The 17,637-nt window shown below is 41.6% G+C and overlaps 1 protein-coding gene across 4 annotated transcripts in view; it reads right to left on the bottom strand.

The window, feature by feature from the left end:
• AP1AR (adaptor related protein complex 1 associated regulatory protein) overlaps window positions 1-17,637 on the bottom strand; it is a 1,076,438-nt gene that overhangs the window by 306,874 nt on the left and 751,927 nt on the right. The window lies entirely within an intron of this gene.

Here is a 17,637-nt window from a genome sequence, read left to right as displayed (position 1 = left end):
CTTTGGTAGACTACTTGTTCTCTGAGTAGTTTGTTTAGTTTGATGAGAGTGCTTTAATCTTGCTGGGTGCTACACCTTCTAATTTTTGCCATGATTTTCTCTCTTCTGTTACATAGCCTACTGATTTTGTGATTCACCAGGATGGCTTGTTTTTTGAGTTAGTTCTGTACTTCTTCCTGGAGGGCACAGCTGCCTCTATGCAGCTACTAACATGCTTGCATAGAGTTTCTGTGAACAGTTTTGCATAGGCAGCAGTGTTTTCAGGGTTTATGGCAGCTGAAATTTTGCCAGGTTAGGAAGTTAGTCTTATAGTAGGTTCCTGAATATTCCACAAGGATCCAGGTTTTATTTTTATTTCAAAGAAGACCATGTTGTGGTCTGAAATTACCAGGGAAGACAATACACTAGGGTGTGTGCAGCAGTCTCCCATATTAGTGAGGACCAGATCCAGTATGGTTGCACCCGTGATTGGTATACTGACCATCTAGTCCAGGGAGTTTGTATTTACAAAATCCAGGAATCTCTGTGCTTGTATGTTTGGTGTCATGTAGGACTCCCAGTTAATAGTGGGGTAATTAAAGTCACCCATGAATATGGTATTGGGTTGGATGGTGAGCATTTCTAGTAAGTTTAAATACATGGTATAGGTTTCCTGGGTCATACAGGGGGACCTACAGCTTGCAAGGAAGTGGTACTGGATTTTACCTATGGTGATTTGAACATGGAGAAGCTGAAATGTATTGTCCTGTTTGACCAGCCTTGAGATATATTTATTTTTGATGTAAACTGAGACACTGCCACCTTTAATCCCTGTCTGTGTAGTAGCTGGTCTAAATGTGTGGAAGGCATTATAACCTTGCATTGCTGGCATGCTCTCTGTGGCTTTAAACCATGTTACACTGACCTCACAAATGTCAGCATTCTCTATGGTGAAGAGAGCATATACGGAGTGGAGTTTTTTGGCTAGACTTCTAGCACTCAGTCCTGCTCCACCTCTTATTCCGGATGCCAAGCGATGAAGTCACTGATTCTCAAAATAGAGGTTTAGAGCCGACAAATGGCTTCTCAGAGTTTTGGGGACAAAGGATTGGCAAATCTCACAAGACTTGTAGTCGTTAGCTGCCCCTAAACAGAATAAACACATCGTCCATATCTTTGTGTGGAATTTGTCTTCCACAAGCGCACTTTCCCTTTCTATATGACATTTGTCTGAAACAGGTAAGAAATAAGCAAAAAAAAAACCACAAGGGTGCTTATCTGAATGTGGACAGCCTGGAAATCAAACAATGCTAGATAACTGGAGCTGGCGATCGGACATCTGAAACGCACTGCAGTAGAAAAGTTCTGATTTGGGTTATGTGCAGACATCACAGATATAGCCGGCATCAGTTTATTGCTCTGACATGCAATGTCACACGTACCCCTGCATTCATGACTTTGGTATACTGGCCGGATGTCCGATGCTGCACGCTGCAACTTCCTAAGGTGAAAAATACTGCAACATGAGACTAGAAGGACATCTTTAGATTTTGTTGTTTTTGATTTGCTATGCTGGAAGTACTTTCAGTTTGGCATTGCCTAAAAAAGGTACTATGGGGAAGACAATGTTTTAGCTAATTCTTGAAGGCCTAGAGGGGAGAAGTGCAGACCACCTCTGGCAGAGTAATCCATTGACCATTCCTTCCATGCTGACAAATATGGAACCCCTTTAGAATGGCACCAGAAACTAAGCCAATTACTTTGCTTCTTCTCACCAAAAGCAATACATTAGCACTAATCTCAAGATGAGAAGCAGGTCACAGCCTGTTTGGTGATCCACTGACTTGTCCCAGATGATGCAAGGGACTGTAGGCTTGTTGTAGCCTTTTCCTGGTAGATGCCTTGAATAGCAACCAGACCAATCAACAGCATCAAGTACAGTCACTCACTATCCAGCCAGAAACAGTCAAGAATCAATGTACTCTGCTCCTTCTCCCACCAGGAGCAAAATATACACATGGTTTCCAACTGTATCTCAGCAGAGTGAAGCTGTGGTGAGACAAGCACCAGTAGTAACCAGGTAGTAGCCATTTGTGCTTCTCCTTCCTATGAAGCAGTTATTAGACTTTCCAGCAATTGGCAGTCTCCAGGAAGTAAGGGCCTCTGTGCTCCTTCTCTCACCTGGAACAAAACAGAAGCATGAATTTCATGATGACTACTGAGAGGCAGAATGTGGGCTCTCTAATAATTGGTGGTCTTGGAGTAGGTTTTGCAGATTTTAAAGGTAAGATGGAAATGGGTTAATATCCTATGAGCTGCAGTGTTCACTAAGTAGTTAGACATGAAACGGGGTAACTAAGCTTCAGCTATCTAAGTGGAGAGCCACTAATTTTAAAATAGTAAGACAGATTGGAAGGGGGTGGGCATTTTGTATTCTGGTTGCATGTAATACAGTGCGATGGCCAATAAAATTAAACAGTTAAAGGGGAGTGATTTCACAACATTATAATTTTACAACAGCCAATGAAAGGGGAGAGGGAAGGAGATATGTCATCAAAATTACATAAGGAGCAGGCAACTAGAAAGACAGTGGAGTTTAAAAAACAACAGCACCAGAGTGGGATGGTGGGAAAAACTTAATTTCTTTGCGAGTCACAAGACGTACAGCTATGGGCCCTTTCCTAGTTTAAATATGCAATTAAAAGCAGAATACAAGTAAAACACAGTATAAAGAAAACAAATCACAATATACAAAACAGAAAAAGGCACCTTTTGTAAATACCTGCTACGCACTTCACAAATGTGAACCTCAGGCCTATGAATATCACCCTATATTCTTGTTTCTGCAACATATATGTCTGTTTCTTGCCTGTAGTTATAAAGCAGCCCTCTAGTAGTAATGTGATGAAATTCTGAAGTAACACAAACTCTGGAACTCACCTCCACCTTCTATAAGAAACACAGGCAACACTGCCACTGTCAAACAAATACTGAAAAAATCATCTCAACTCTTCCTGGCTATGTTCCTGCTCTTCACTCTCCTTGTATGATTACTAAACTCTTATGTCTTTTACTACTAGTGACTGATGATACTTTCTCCATATTTATTTTTTTATGTTTATCTTCACTTGTTGATACTGGTACAATAATACTGATTAACATATCTCTGTTTATACCTCTCTGATCGACTTCATTGAATTCTGCTTTAATGTATATTTTTATATACATTACTGTAATCAAACAAACTAGATTCCTGCTTTTATGTATATATTCTGTATATGTTACTGTATTTACTATCTGTAACACTGTTTCTACTTCTGCACCAATTAATGTTTGTATTTTTCTGTATCTGTGTACTTGTTGGAGCTTTTCTCCCCAGACCTCCATTGAAAATGGGCTCTTTTAGGTACAGTGGACTTTCCTGGTAAACAAATGCAATAAATAAATACTGACATGTACCTAGCCAGACACTTGCAACAGTTCTAACACCCACAAATGTTATCCAGGGTACGAATACCCTGTCCTACACAGACTGCCTTAAGGCCCTATCTCTGAACTCAGCCTCCAACAGGTTACAGAGAGGCAATCTATGCCTGGCATATAAGGCACCCTCAGATCCAGCTATGATGGATTTCTTGCACATCTGCAAAACAAACAGCACCAGAAACACTACATCCAAGGACTTGAACTTTGCTTGGAACATAAATAGAACATGCTAGAGAAAACAATATGCATTTCAATGGATCCCTGCACTATGGAATAGACTCCTCAACCATGTTAAGCAGAGTTCGTCCCTGTCCATATTCAAATGAAACCTTGATTACCGGATGAGAAATTGCAAATTCACCCCAGGTCTGGCCCCTATGTCTCTGATGGAGAAAGGTCATCAGTAAGTAAAATAATCCCAAACTAACATACTCCCTCACATGACTCTTAGCCGCCTCCTTACTAACATACCCCACCAAATAATAGCCCAGGGTACTTGAGGATAATACTGGGTTGAGTTGGGTGGATAGGTTTATAATGACCCTGGCAGTTGTTCACCTAGTAAAAACCTATGAAAACTGACAAGTTTGACTTTAGATTTAATTTGGGGAAGAGAATTTCACAGCTTTGCTATTTTCAACATACTGTCCCAAAACAGAAAGTACAGTATATTTTTCAGATCCAAGTTAAAATCAAAATTTTCCATACTGAAGAATACCGTCTGTTAGCTTTGCAAAATCACCTCTCTACTCATGGAAGATGCTCTGAGGCAGACCATTGAGCAGCTCAGCCTGTCAAGGAGGGGAACTCTGGTGACACTATGGAGAAACATATTTTCTGCTGCTTGTACTCAGGGTCTTGTTCTTTTGATCACTCCCAACAGCTTGTGACTATGGAAGTTTATGGGAACATAGAGCAGACAATAAACCAAGAGCTTTGTTTGAGAACCTAACTCTTGTTATAACACCACAAACTGGTTCAGCCTCTTCAAAGATGGAGCTGCTGCCACAGCCTGCTTGTTGTTCTTAGGCTTCCCTCATTATCATTCATGAATAAGCCTAAGGTACGTACGCACCTTCACCTCTGGAAAACAATCCACTTGTTTATGGCAGAGTACCAATTCTTCAGATTTGGAGGCCATAGGTCTCATTCTAGCCATTTCACATTGAGCAACAAATTTCTTGAATGAAGAGGTAAAAAGGGCATTGTCTGCAAACAACAGAGGTTTAGATAATCAAGTCTGACACCTTCCCAACCTTGTCTGTGTCTTACATTCTTATCTATAAAAATCACATACAGGACTGGTGACAAGATGTAAAGCTGGTGCCCCCCCCCCCCACACACACACACACCTTCTACCTTAATCACATCTAACTTCATGTCAAAAAAATTCAGACATACAGTGACTGGCTGCAAGCACCAGTAGCCCTAGTTAGTACCCATACACCTCCACTGTCAGATGGTATATTGTCATAATCCTTCTTGAAATCCACAAAATAGTTGTAGCATGGATTCCCAAACTCTTTAACATGTGCTTTTCCAAGGAGGCTAAAAGTGCAACAACCTTACACAAAGAACTCACCCTCTTGCTCTCTTTTGACATATAGAGAGCACAACTCCAGTTTGCCAGTCTACAAGTAACATTCTCCTCCTTTCATTTAAAAATTAGCAGGTGTGCTAGCTACACTAACACAACCCTATCAAAGGCCTTCAACATCTCTGGACAGATCTCATACAAACCTACAACCTCGTCATTCTGAAGGTGTCTGACCACTGCAGTGGCTTCAACTACTACAATGAAATTTCAAGTACAGCCCCCTTAAAGAGAGGACGCACATTCCCCAGATTAAGAAGTACCTTTAAAGCTCTTTCCACTTCCAAATAATCTCTGCTCTAATGGCCAACCCTTGCTAACCCTGCTTAACAGAAACAGAATGAGGGTTCCTCATTCTCCTCTTCCGATTTTCTTTCTTATTTTTTGACACACTTTAGTCTTCAGCTACCACTGACTTTGGGGGTTTCCTTTTAACAAGCTTCTTAATTTTTCTTCCCCTTTGCTTCTCAGTGCATTTGATAATATCCTCTTTAAAACTAACTCTGGGAGGGTACTCTGCTTTGCCTCAAGCGAAAGCAGTGACTGTACCTGCAGTGAAATGAAGGCAGTGTGGCAGCTAACATACTGGAATTAGCCCAAATATTTTGTGTGTACTCATGCTCTAACTTATCTCTGGCACACTGTATGACACTTACAGGTAGGCATTCACACGGCTGTTGGTTCTGCTGTGATATACCACTCTTTTGCCCTACACACCTAGTTGGTCACTAACATCTCTCTCCATCAGTTCTCACTCTTCACATAGAACTACCATTTTTCCCATAGCTACTTCAGCAACCAGGCTTTTAGCTGAACCCAGGTCACCTGGGCTATACTCAGGGCTACACTTCTCCATGCGACACAGCCACCCACTTTCCCTTTCTCAGGTGGTGAATGGTATCTCAGAAGTTGAGGTCAACCAATATATTTTCTCCCTCTCCTGCCCCCTTTCAAATTTCTACCACCACCAACCTCCTGTGTTGGCAGCTGCTGTTACTGTGGTCTTCTTGGCTTGCTGGTACAACTTACATGAATTAGAGAAGCATTCCACTAACACTAGCCACCATCTTAAACTGGACAGCGTCCTTCACTGGAAGTTTACAATTATAAGAGCACTGCCGATGCTTCTGCCCCAGCTCCTTAAGACCAATTCAGGTGATGAATTTTTGAATATAAACCATATCAGAAAACAAGTTATATCCTTTTCCTTACTCAGGCATACAGAACAAGAAGGCCACACGGGCTGATGACACGACCATAACCTGCGTTGGCACCAAATACGTACCTGAACCTCCTACTGTTTATGTACAGTCCATGGCTTACACGCAAGTTCAACTACCTTCTCAAGTAGGCCATCCCAGCCATACCTCTTCAAATACCTATCCATGTCCGCTCTGGTTACCCATTAAGAACAGATTGTAGGTGGCACCCTCTGAAACATTAGCCATGTGAACTTTGTCGCCCAATAACAATGAAGAGTTTGCAGGTGGAACCCTCTGAAATAGTTAACCCACCTCCTCCAAGAATCGTTACTAACCTGTACAGCTGGTTTGCGCATAAATGCAAACAAATATCAAGGTTTTGCCTTCTGCAAGTCTTACCCACATTGATGTAACCCACTTGTGTACAGGAAAAACAAAATCTCCAACTGCAAGGTCTTCAGCCAGCTGTTTATTGTTGCTAGTTGGGTTTGTTGCCTGTTCTACAGCACTAATGTGAAATCTAAAGCTTACAGCAATGTCTGGTGTGTTTGTTACCACTGTTGTCAGATAGTCTAGTCATTCTGTGCACCACTATATAGGTTACAGTAATGTCTGGAGCATTTGTTACTAGTTGCATTAGTTATTTTAGTCATTCTGAGCACCACTATCGAGCTTACAGCAGTGTCTGGTGACATTGTTACCACTGGTGTCAGTTATACTAGTTATTCTGTGCACCACTATCCGGCTTACCGCAGTGTATGGTAACATTGTTACCACTGGTATCAGTTATTCTAGTTATTATTTTCAGCACTATCCACAGTGTCTGGTGACATTGTTACCACTGTATGTTATTCTAGTCATTCTGTACACCATTATCCAGCTTACAGTAGTGTCTGATGACGCTGTTACTACTGGTGTCAGTTATTCTAGTCACTCTGTGCACTTGTTGATCACTGATCTATGCTGTGAGTAAGGAGCTGTTGGCTGTGACTATCGTTGAATTTATTGTTGGATTTTGCGTTGTAGATTCTACTCATCACACACACACACACACACACACACACACACACACACACACACACTGCAGGTTTTGACAGTTAGTGGCAGGGTCTTGCCCAGGTTTACGGTTACATGGCTGTTTGACACTGTGATGCAAGAAACTTACCTAAGTGGGATTTCTTGGGGTCCCTTCCTGCTGCTACCTTTCTTTTCTGATTACCTTGGTCCACTATTTCTGGACATGACTCTGACACTAATGTCTATTCACTACCCTACCTGTCATACGTTTCTTACATTTCATCTGGCTGAAATGTATGACAGGCATGTTAGTGACTCTAACACTGACATCTGTTCACTAACCTGCCTGTCATATTTTGCAGCTAGATGACCATGGGTCTGGCTACCATTATCTATGTCTTGATTTAAATCACAAACATGCACTACTTCTTCCAGCTACAACTTACTTTTATGGAGCTCTAGGCACATCATGTATGGACAATGACTTGCTCCAATGACAATGGAAGGCACTATTTGAGGATACCAGAGTTGCACAATGTCTTTATTAACATGGCTTTCTTATTAATGTTTAGAGCGGCACTGTCTACTCGTTCGATAACTTTCCAAGTTAGAACATTCACTGCCATGGTTTTTCCAGCCTGGTCTTTTAACTATCTGATGAGTGACCAGCAGCAGCATTTGTTTTAGACGATCGCCATGCCATAGGATAGTACAGCTTTGCTTTGTGCTTTGTTTGCGTTTTGTTTACTACATGTTGCCTTATCTTGTCCTTCTTTACAGAGATGTGGGGCCCTACTGCAGTAAAGTAATGCAATTCTCTTTTGATTGATGGATTTCCTTTCGCTGTTTATTTTCAGCATTGAATTCAATTGGTCTGTCCTTTATATTTTTATCTTTTCTCACAGACCTACTTTACCCTAAAAGACTTCAATTTTATAGTAACATGTTAGGAGGCTTACTTTATTTCATCAATTACTTCATTTAGGTTTCATTTTTTTTAATGATTGACTGGATCTAAACTAGCCTTAACTTCAGTGTTTGTTTATTGCTTCTAATTATTAGTTATTTCCAATCTTTTCATTTACCACAGTTTTTATTTAAATAGTTAATCTGCTTGACTGCACTGTTCAATATCTTTAACATTTGAACTAGTTTTTCCTCTAGTGTTTGGTAGCTCTATCCTGCATTTACTATTTTATTTACTGGTATATCTGATCTGTTTTTCTTTTGACATTTGTCTATTTGAATTCTTAGAGTTTTCTGCTCAAATTAAAATATTGCTATTATTTATACTTTTCAGGCATCGTGTTTGACTTTATTGATTATTTCAGACCACTTCCTTATTTCTTCCGGGCCTTGATTATTTCTCCATTTATCCATGGAGATCACATACTGTAGGGGTCAGCGGTTGGCCCTCTGTCCTTTCCTTCCCTCAAAGCCCATGCCTTGGCCCATTACCATTTTATGTTGCTGGCAGGAAATTTTAAAGAATCAAAGAACAGCTTGCTTTCCAGGTAAAAACTGGATGTCTCAGGACCCAGATACCCAGCCTGCATTGGTCTACTTTATACCCTTATCATTGACCAAATCAGAAGAGGTGCTCAGTCCACCTGTGCTACCTGAGTGATGCCCATAAGCACACACTCTTTCCAGACACTGAGAAGCAAGACCTCTCCCCCAGAAATATCTTCCAGAGTGCTGACAATCTGTTTGATCTACTGCAGGACAGGAATATTGCATTCTTCAAGACCTGGTTGAAGCTAACAATGGCCCCATACTGGTACCCTTCGTTCTCCCAGATTCTCGGGAGTTCAACACACAAGGCTTGATCCGATCAGTGGGACTGTTGCCATTATTCATCAGTTGACCTTGGCCTTGCAGCAGCTCAAGGCAGGTTTTACCAGTTCATGGCAACAGCAGTAAACTATGGTACCTCCCTCATCTACTGTTGCCCAATAATGTGATAATCTTACAGGAGTTTTTTTAGCCAGTTGATTCTTGGGGACCTTAACACCAAAGGTGATGAGGAGATGGTAGTTTGTAAAAGAATTCCTTTGCATTATGAAGGGATTTGTGTTTACTCTGGGAATTTCCACTGTTACCCATTCTTTTGGTCCTACTCATAACTTGATATTCCAGTCAGATGCAAAGGTAAGTAACTTGGAGGTGGAATTTTGTCTTCTGGTCACTCAGTCATTCAGTTCAAGATAGCTCAATCCCCCCTTACACACACTTGGCATAGCCACATTCTGTGCAGGAATCTCAGTTCAATTACTCCTGTGCTTTTTGCTCTGTCTTACACGACCATCTTCATCTTCACTGTACTACAGATCCTGATGGACATGTTGAAGACTACAACTAAGAAAGTACAGTTGTGTGCACTTACCATAAATGTAAATGTTCGAGTGTATTCACTGTTGCAGTCATTACATTTGGTTAATCTGCTGGCAGGTTGCCCTCAGTCGGCCTGAATATCAAAGTCTTGGGTCCTGCGTCAGTTGCTGTCTCCACTTCCATGACATCAGGTCGTCAGGGGTATAAAACATGCAGCCGATGCCATTTTCTTTAGTTTTTCTTGCCCCAGATGTCAGGCGCCCCCCAAATGGGGAGCAAAAAAAAAAAAAAAAAAAAAAAAAAAAAAATGTGTATGTATATATATATATATATATATATATATATATATATATATAAATGCAATTGTAACAACATAAACTTTACCTTCATCTAAAAGCAAATACACCACAAAGGCTGTAGAATATAGTGAAGGAAAGAGAAGTTCTAGAAAAAAGGGGGATGGTGGGTGGGTAATTCGGAATGCAACAGTGAATACACTCGAACATCTACATTTATGGTAAGTGTACACAACTGTACTATGTTCTTCATGTTTCACTGTTGCAGTCATTACATTTGGGTAGAATCCCAAAGCTATGGATGGGAGGCTGGAACTAAATAGCATTAGGAGCGGCTATAAGGCCCTGCAGTACAGCAGTGGCAAAGCCTGCCCTGGACTTAGAGAAGAGAGGCAAATGATAATGCTTTGCAAAAGTATGAACAGAGCTCCAAGTAGCAGCTTCTACAATGTCTTTGGTTGGCACCCCTCTGAGAAAAGCTGCTGAGGTAGATGCAGCCCTGGTGGAATGTGACCCGATTCCCTTGGGCACCAGTTCACCATGTTGCAAATAGCAGAAACGAATGCAGTGGCTTAAACACTTTGAAATAGTCTGCTTTGAAATAGCCTTCCCCTCTGATCCTGCAGCAAATGCCACCAGTAGCTGCTCAGACTTTCTTAGAGATATGGTCCTGTTTAAGTAGAATCTTAGTTGTCTGTGTACGCCCAAGGAATGCAGAATCCGCTCACCCTTGTTCTGCGGATTTGGGTAAAAAGTTGGCAGGTGAATAGTTTGGTTAAGAGCCACACTGGATACCATCTTAGGCATAAAGGAAGGATTGGTCCTGAGGGACACCCTGTCCGGGTAAAATGTAATAAAAGGCTCCACAGCCATGAGGGCCTGTAGGTCTGAAATCCTTCTTGCTGAAGTGATTGCCAGAAGGAAAGCTGTTTTCCAAGATAAAAACTTTATATCCGCAGTAGCTGCTGGTTTAAATGGAGGCAGGGTGAACTTTTCCAACACAAAATTGAGGTCCCATGCAGGAGTTGGTGATCTTCTGGGAGGCCTTAAATTTTTGGCCCCTCTAAGATACTGTTTTAGTAGAGGATGAGAAAAGATGGGAGGCTCTGTGTTGTAATGAGCCAAGATGGCAGAGGCATGGATTTTTATTGATAAAAAAGACAGGCCCTTGTCAAGCATCTCAGTCAAGTATTGTAAAATCTGAGGAATATTTGGTTTTGCTGTGTCCGTCCCTTGTGCTCGATTGCAAGCACAGAATCTCTTCCATTTATCAGCATAAGATTTTCTAGTACTAGGCCTTCTGGCTTCCAAAATGACATCCATCACTGCTTTACTGAGAGGTGTTGTTTGAATAATTACATGATCAGCCATGCTGCCAGGTTCAGAGTCTGGAGCTGACTGTGCAGAATTTGATTGCTCTGCTGAGACAGTAGATGAGGTATTTGAGGCAAGTACCAAGGAGGGAGTTGAGACATATGGTGTTGTCCGTCTTTATCAGTAGTTGTCCTGGTTGAAGTAAGTCCTTGAAGGCTGTCAGGGCATTCTGAACAGCTAACATCTCTTTCTGGTTGATATGCAGATGCATTTGGTTTGGGCTCCATATGTCCTGAATGCATCTCCTCACCAGGTGGGCCCCCCAAAGCATAGTCTGATGCGTCTGTAGTTAGAGTTTGGGTGGCACGGGGTAGAGTGAAAGACCGTCCCATGTTCTGGTGACATGTCTCTGCTCACCAAAGAAACTCCTGTTGTAGGCAGGGAATGAGAGGAATCATTGTTTCCAGACTGTGACAATGTTGACTCCATAAACTTTTTAGATACCACTGTAGTTTCCTCATATGCAGCCTTGCATATGGAATTAGTAGAATGCTGGATGCCATGAACCCCAAAGCCTGCAGAATTTGTCTTGCAGACAACTGGGTTTTTGTTGCCATCTGTTTGAAGTAAACAGTCAGTTGCCTTTGTTTGTCTGGCGTGAGGTAAGCTATCTGGGTAGTTGTATTCAAGCTTGCACCCAGGAATGTAATCTTTTGAGAGGGTACTAGTTGTGGTTTATTTTCGTTTATTGTGTACCCTACACAAGTTAGAAACCTTTTTACAAATGCCAGATGTTGAAGAAAAATGTCCTTGTTTTCTGCTTGAATGAGACAGTCGTCCAAGTAAGGATAGATCTGTATGCTTCTTTGTCTGCAAAATGCAATTACTGGTGCCAGGCACTTTGTAAAGACCCTGGGCACAGTAGATAAGCCAAAGGGCAGTGCAGAGAATTGGTAATGCATAAAACCAGCCTTGAAGTGGAGGTATCTTCTGCACGATTCCCTTATTGGGATATGCAGGTATGCCTCTTTTAAGTCTAGAGCCACTAGCCAAGAGTTCTTGCCCAGCATGGGCAGAAGCTGTTGCAAAGTCAGCATTTTGAATTTTGGGATGTCCAAGAATGTGTTCAAAATCGATAAATCCAGTATTGGGTGCCAGGCACTGTCTTTTCTGGGTACCAAGGAACAGTCTTGAGTAAACCCCTTGCCCTTTTTCCTGTTCTGGTACTGGTTGAATAGCCTCCATATCCATGAGGGACGTAACTTGTTTCTTTGCCTCTGCCCATTGATTTTGTGGCAGATCTGGCCAACCACTTGGAATTGGCAAGGTATGGAAATGAAATCTGTATACCTGGGATACTATGTTTAATACCCACTTGTTCTGTGTTATTAACTGCCAATTTTGAGCATGAAGTGCTAATTTTCCCCCTAAGGGGGCTGCCAAAAGATAAGTGCTTGGTGATGGCAGAGGGAAGTCATTGAGACTGTTTACTGTAGGGTTGTGCTTTGTTTCCTCCAGATTTGGAGGTAGAGGCACCCCATTGCTTTGACATGTAAGAACATTGTGATTGGTAACTAGAGCCTTTTGAGTGCCTGGATTTGCCCCGTGAGGCTCTGTCGGACACAGGAAAGGACCAATTTTTTGTAGGCCAGTGTCTACTGAATCTTGGTGGCTGCACTTGTAAGAAGTCTTTTACAGTTTGCATAGACTTAGCTTTGTCTTCCATTTTCTTTAAAACCTCATCTGCCTTATTACCAAACAGAGCATCATGCTGCAAAGGTGCATCCAACAATTTAGCTTTAACATGATCATGCAGATTTTGCTCCTTGAGCCAGGCATGCCTTCTAATCACAGCACCCTGGAATCTCTATCAGAGGGGGTAGGATTCTTAGCTTTTGAGGCCTTTACACCTTTGGGATCCTGTGAGATAGCTTCAGGGTCAGCAGCAGGATTTTTGAATAAAGGTTTGTGGGAGTCAGGAACCCTGTAATATCTGTCTGGCTTACTAGGAGTCAGAGGTAGGGAATCTGAAGCCATGCTTGATTCCGAAAACACATCATCAACAATGTCTAATACAGGAGGTATGGCCAAATGCCTATGCTGAAGAAGAAGAAGGAAATCCCTAAGCCTCTTTTTTGATTCTGAGAAATCCTGACTCTCCCAATGAAAATGTTCCCTCAAAGTATACAAGGTTTCTCCAAAAGAATAATCTTCAGGAGGAAATGCAGATGGGATGGATTCCTCTGCATCTGAATCCTCATAGGGTGGTATAGAAAATTCTTGTTCAGAAGAGGAATCAGAAGAAATAGAAACCTGATCTGAAGATTCATAATGGGGGGGGGGGGGGGTTGGGAACCCCTGATCAAGGTAATTAAGTCTTCAGCCATTTTGATCATCTGTTTTTTGGACATAGAGACCTGAGCACGTGGCTCATGTGTTGGTTTTCTGGACTTAGAAATTGCTTTTGTCTTTGTTTTTGAAGCTGGCGTCAGTTTTATATAGAAATGCTGAGGCCTGAAAACACCCTCAGAAGCCGATGCCTGCTCAGTGGCTCCGGACCCATTCGAGGGAGAGACATCCGCGGGTACAATACTCTGAGAATCTCGCGGCATGCCGGACTCCAGAAGGGTCTCGGTAGAGGCCTGCAACTCAAAAGTAGCGGGTATCAGGGGCTGCGAAAGCGCCTCACTGAGTACCAGCGAACCGGCAACTGACTTAGGAGAAGCTTTGTCGTCAGTTTTGGACCTCAACGGTCTGTCTCTGTCCTTTTCTTTGCATTTTTTGTGAACTCCGGTCGGACTGCTATCCGACAACATTTCAGGGTAATTAAATCTGTTTCCAAAATATTTTGAAGTAAAGATATACCGATGCTTAATAGTGCGTTGGTTAAATCTAGCACAAAACCGACAGCAAGGCACGTTATGATCTGGGCCTAGGCAAGGAATACAGTCGTCTTCTTCTTCTTTTGGCTTTTCCTGGTTAGGGGTCGCCACAGCGGATCACCTGTCCGCTCATGATTGGCAGTGGAGTTTTACAGTGTCGAGTTGCCAGCCCGGCGTCCAACCTTCCACAGAAGGCACACACTCACACCTAGGGCCAATTTAGAGTGTCCAATCCACCTACAGCATGTTTTTGGGATGTGGGAGGAAACCGGAGCACCCAGAGGAAACCCACGCGACCACAGTGAGGACATGCAGACTCCGAGGCAAGGAATACAGTTCAAATGAAAATCCTTATGAGGTATTTGCTTCCCACAAGTAATGCAATTATTAACTTTTACTGACATCGGTAAGGAGCAAGAAAATTTTTCCCCCAACGGGGTACTTAGCTTTAATTGAAGACTTCAGTTCTGAAACTCGAATGCGAAAATTTCAGGAGTCGGCCGACCAGCACTTGCGAACTGCTTCTGCTTTGGGCACCGTGCGGCAAGAAAGACTAAAGAAAATGGCGTTGGCTGCATGTTTTATACCCCTGACAACCTGACGTCATGGAAGAGGAGACAGCAACCGATGCAGGACCCAAGACTTTGATATTCAGGCCGACTGAGGGCAACCTGCCAGCAGATTACCCAAATTTAATGACTGCAACAGTGAAACATGAAGAACATCTCACATTAGCTCTTGACCAAGTGGCCCCAAGCCAGTGGTGTTGCAGGAATCTAGGTTCGATTATGGGCTCCTGGAGCTCAGGATAGTAGGAAGCATGTTACAGTGCAAGTGGTCTAAGGACAAACTGGCACTGGAAACACATTTATATGAATATCATACAGTGATCAGTTGGAAGAAATCCTATTATTCTCCAGCACCATTGTTCCACTTGGTACTTACATAGTCCATATTACCTCTCCACATAGGAGGCCTTATCGTTTATCATTGAATGAGAGCCTATGGTTCAGTCATTTGCTGCCAAGAATGCCTTCATCAGATCATCTCTGCCATATAACTCAGATTTGGGCGCTGACATGTCAGTGGGAGCTGAGCTTTCCTCTTGAATGGTATGTGTTTGTGTGTGCCTCATACCCGATCATGTTCTTATCTCTGTGATTACCAGCGTTTTTACTAATGCTACTTGAACACTGAATCCATGTCCCACTACATATGTACTGTTATCCTTAGGAGGTCGTAGGTCCACTTCTTTTCCAGACTGTCACCACCTTATTTAAGAAGGGGGTCTTTTCATCTCAATTAAAGGAGGCTTTGGTTGCTCCCACTCTCAAAAAGTCTTGCTTAGGCAGTGATAACCTGGTAATTATCATCCTATCTCAAAACTTTCAATTTGTTGGTAAGGTATTTGAGAATGTAAGTGCACATGAAGATTAAATTCTGTTTGTCAGAAAATGGTATCAATGTTCCTTGCCAGTGTGGGCTTAGTGCTAGACACAGTACTAAGACAGTTCATACCAAAGTGTTTAGCAGTCTCCTAGGTGTGAAGGGAAAACACCAAATTACTCTTAACAAGCTCTCATTAACTTTTGATATAGTGGGTCTTCTTTAAAACCTTTTGGAATTTCTGTGGTAATTCTGGTGCAGACAGACTGGGTATCCCTACTATCTCTCTGGATGCATCCAGAAGGTGGTATTTTGGGCTAATTCTTGATCCCACCCTCCAGACTGTGGGGTACATAAAGCTCTATTTTTTTTTTTGGGTGCAATTCTTTTCATGTTTCATCTACTGCCACTGCGGGACATTATTCATTTCAAACGATGCACTCAGACTGGAAAATGGAGTTAATTCTTCTTCTTCTTACCACCTTCTAACTTGGTGAGTACTGCAGGGTTCTATTCATGGTGCACATTGTTTCACTATATATATATATATATATATATATATATATATATATATATATATATATATATAAACTATGACTATTGGACATTCCTTGCTCAAGAAGTCTAAAATAATATTGCTATGCTAATAACACCCAGCTTTACCTCTCATTCCCTCTGGAATGTATGCCAGCCACTTGATGCAGGACCTGTAATGTATCTACGTTTAAACAATCAATAATCGACTATGCTCAACACATCCAAGATGGTGGCAGTGGTTGTGCATGCAATTCTTAGGGATTCTTATCCCACAATACCTCTTACAAGTGGAGACAAATTGCATTTTGTTTTAAAGATGCATAAAAGAAGAGTGATTATTGATGACAGAGTTATCCTCATTAAAAGATTTCTTGCTGTCTAGTCAACTTGTTTTCATCTTCAGCACAGCATGCTGATGAAACATCTCATCTTATACACTGACCTCTATAACTACAGTATATGCACTGTCCTCCTCCTGTCTTGACAAGTGTAATACAATATATCTACAGTTACCTGATACAGAACATGCTTGTCTCTTGACAAGTGTAATACAATACACCTACAGTTACCTGATACAGAACATGGTTATCTTGTATTCTCTTCTCTTGACTAGTTCAATACACTATACTCAGAGTTACCTGAAAGAGAACTTGCTTGGTTACAGTTGGTGTAGAAATCTACTACATGGCTATTTACTGGGGTCGCCGAGTTCAAACACATTACACCAGTTTTGAGGAGTCTGCATTGGCTGTCTATTAAGAAATACACAGTATACAAGGTTTGTGTTTTAATCTACTTAGCCCTGCTTGGTTTGGGTCACCCATAACTTTGGAAGCTGCTGTCCTGCTAACCGGCCAACCAGATCTCTGCATTCTGCCTCCAAGAGATTGTCAGGAGTTCCTTCAAGCTGGCAAGAGTTTTTGGGCATCCATGCATTTTGTTACCAAGGCCCCTACTTGTGGAATTTGTCAGCTACCTGTCTGAGAGACTTCAAAACCCTTGCTTGCTTTAAGTGGGAAAAGAAGACCTACCTTTTAGAACAAGCATACAGATAACATCCTGATATTTCCATTTGGTCTTGCTAGTGTATTTGAGAACTCCAATACAGACTCTTAACTTGGTCCTCTACAGCTACTATTTGTAGGATTATTTAGCATTATCAACTTTTCTTAAGTCCATGATGTTTCAATTTCTATATTTTCTTTGAATTTTATTTCATTACTATTAGGTACAGTATGTGCCTTTTGTTTTATTGTTGCCTTATTTTTGTACAGTACTTAATCACAGGCACCTAAATAATGCTGGAGTTGAAACTGAAGCTAGGAGCTTGTGTTTATCTGTATACCTACCTGAGGTTTCACTTTCAGCAATTCCAGAAGAAGAAATTCAGCTCTGATTGAAAAGGCTAGTTCTGAAGCCAAGTCTGTATGCAGATGCAGAAGTGAATCCAAATGTAACAATCAAACATTATTTCATAATTTACTTCTAAGATATTCATAAACAAAAAGGTGGACAAGCTCACTGAAATTGTTGGTGAAAAACTAAAATACGAGTTCAGGAAGGAACTCAGTTATGACTACAAACTTGTTATTACTAATGCATTTTCCAGC

Source organism: Protopterus annectens, chromosome 2.part0, assembly GCF_019279795.1.
Source record: "Protopterus annectens isolate FY-2018-M chromosome 2.part0, PAN1.0, whole genome shotgun sequence".
Lineage (NCBI taxonomy): Eukaryota > Metazoa > Chordata > Ceratodontiformes > Protopteridae > Protopterus > Protopterus annectens.
The sequence above is the reverse complement of the archived record's forward strand: the minus strand, read 5'-3'. Positions and strand labels throughout refer to the sequence as shown.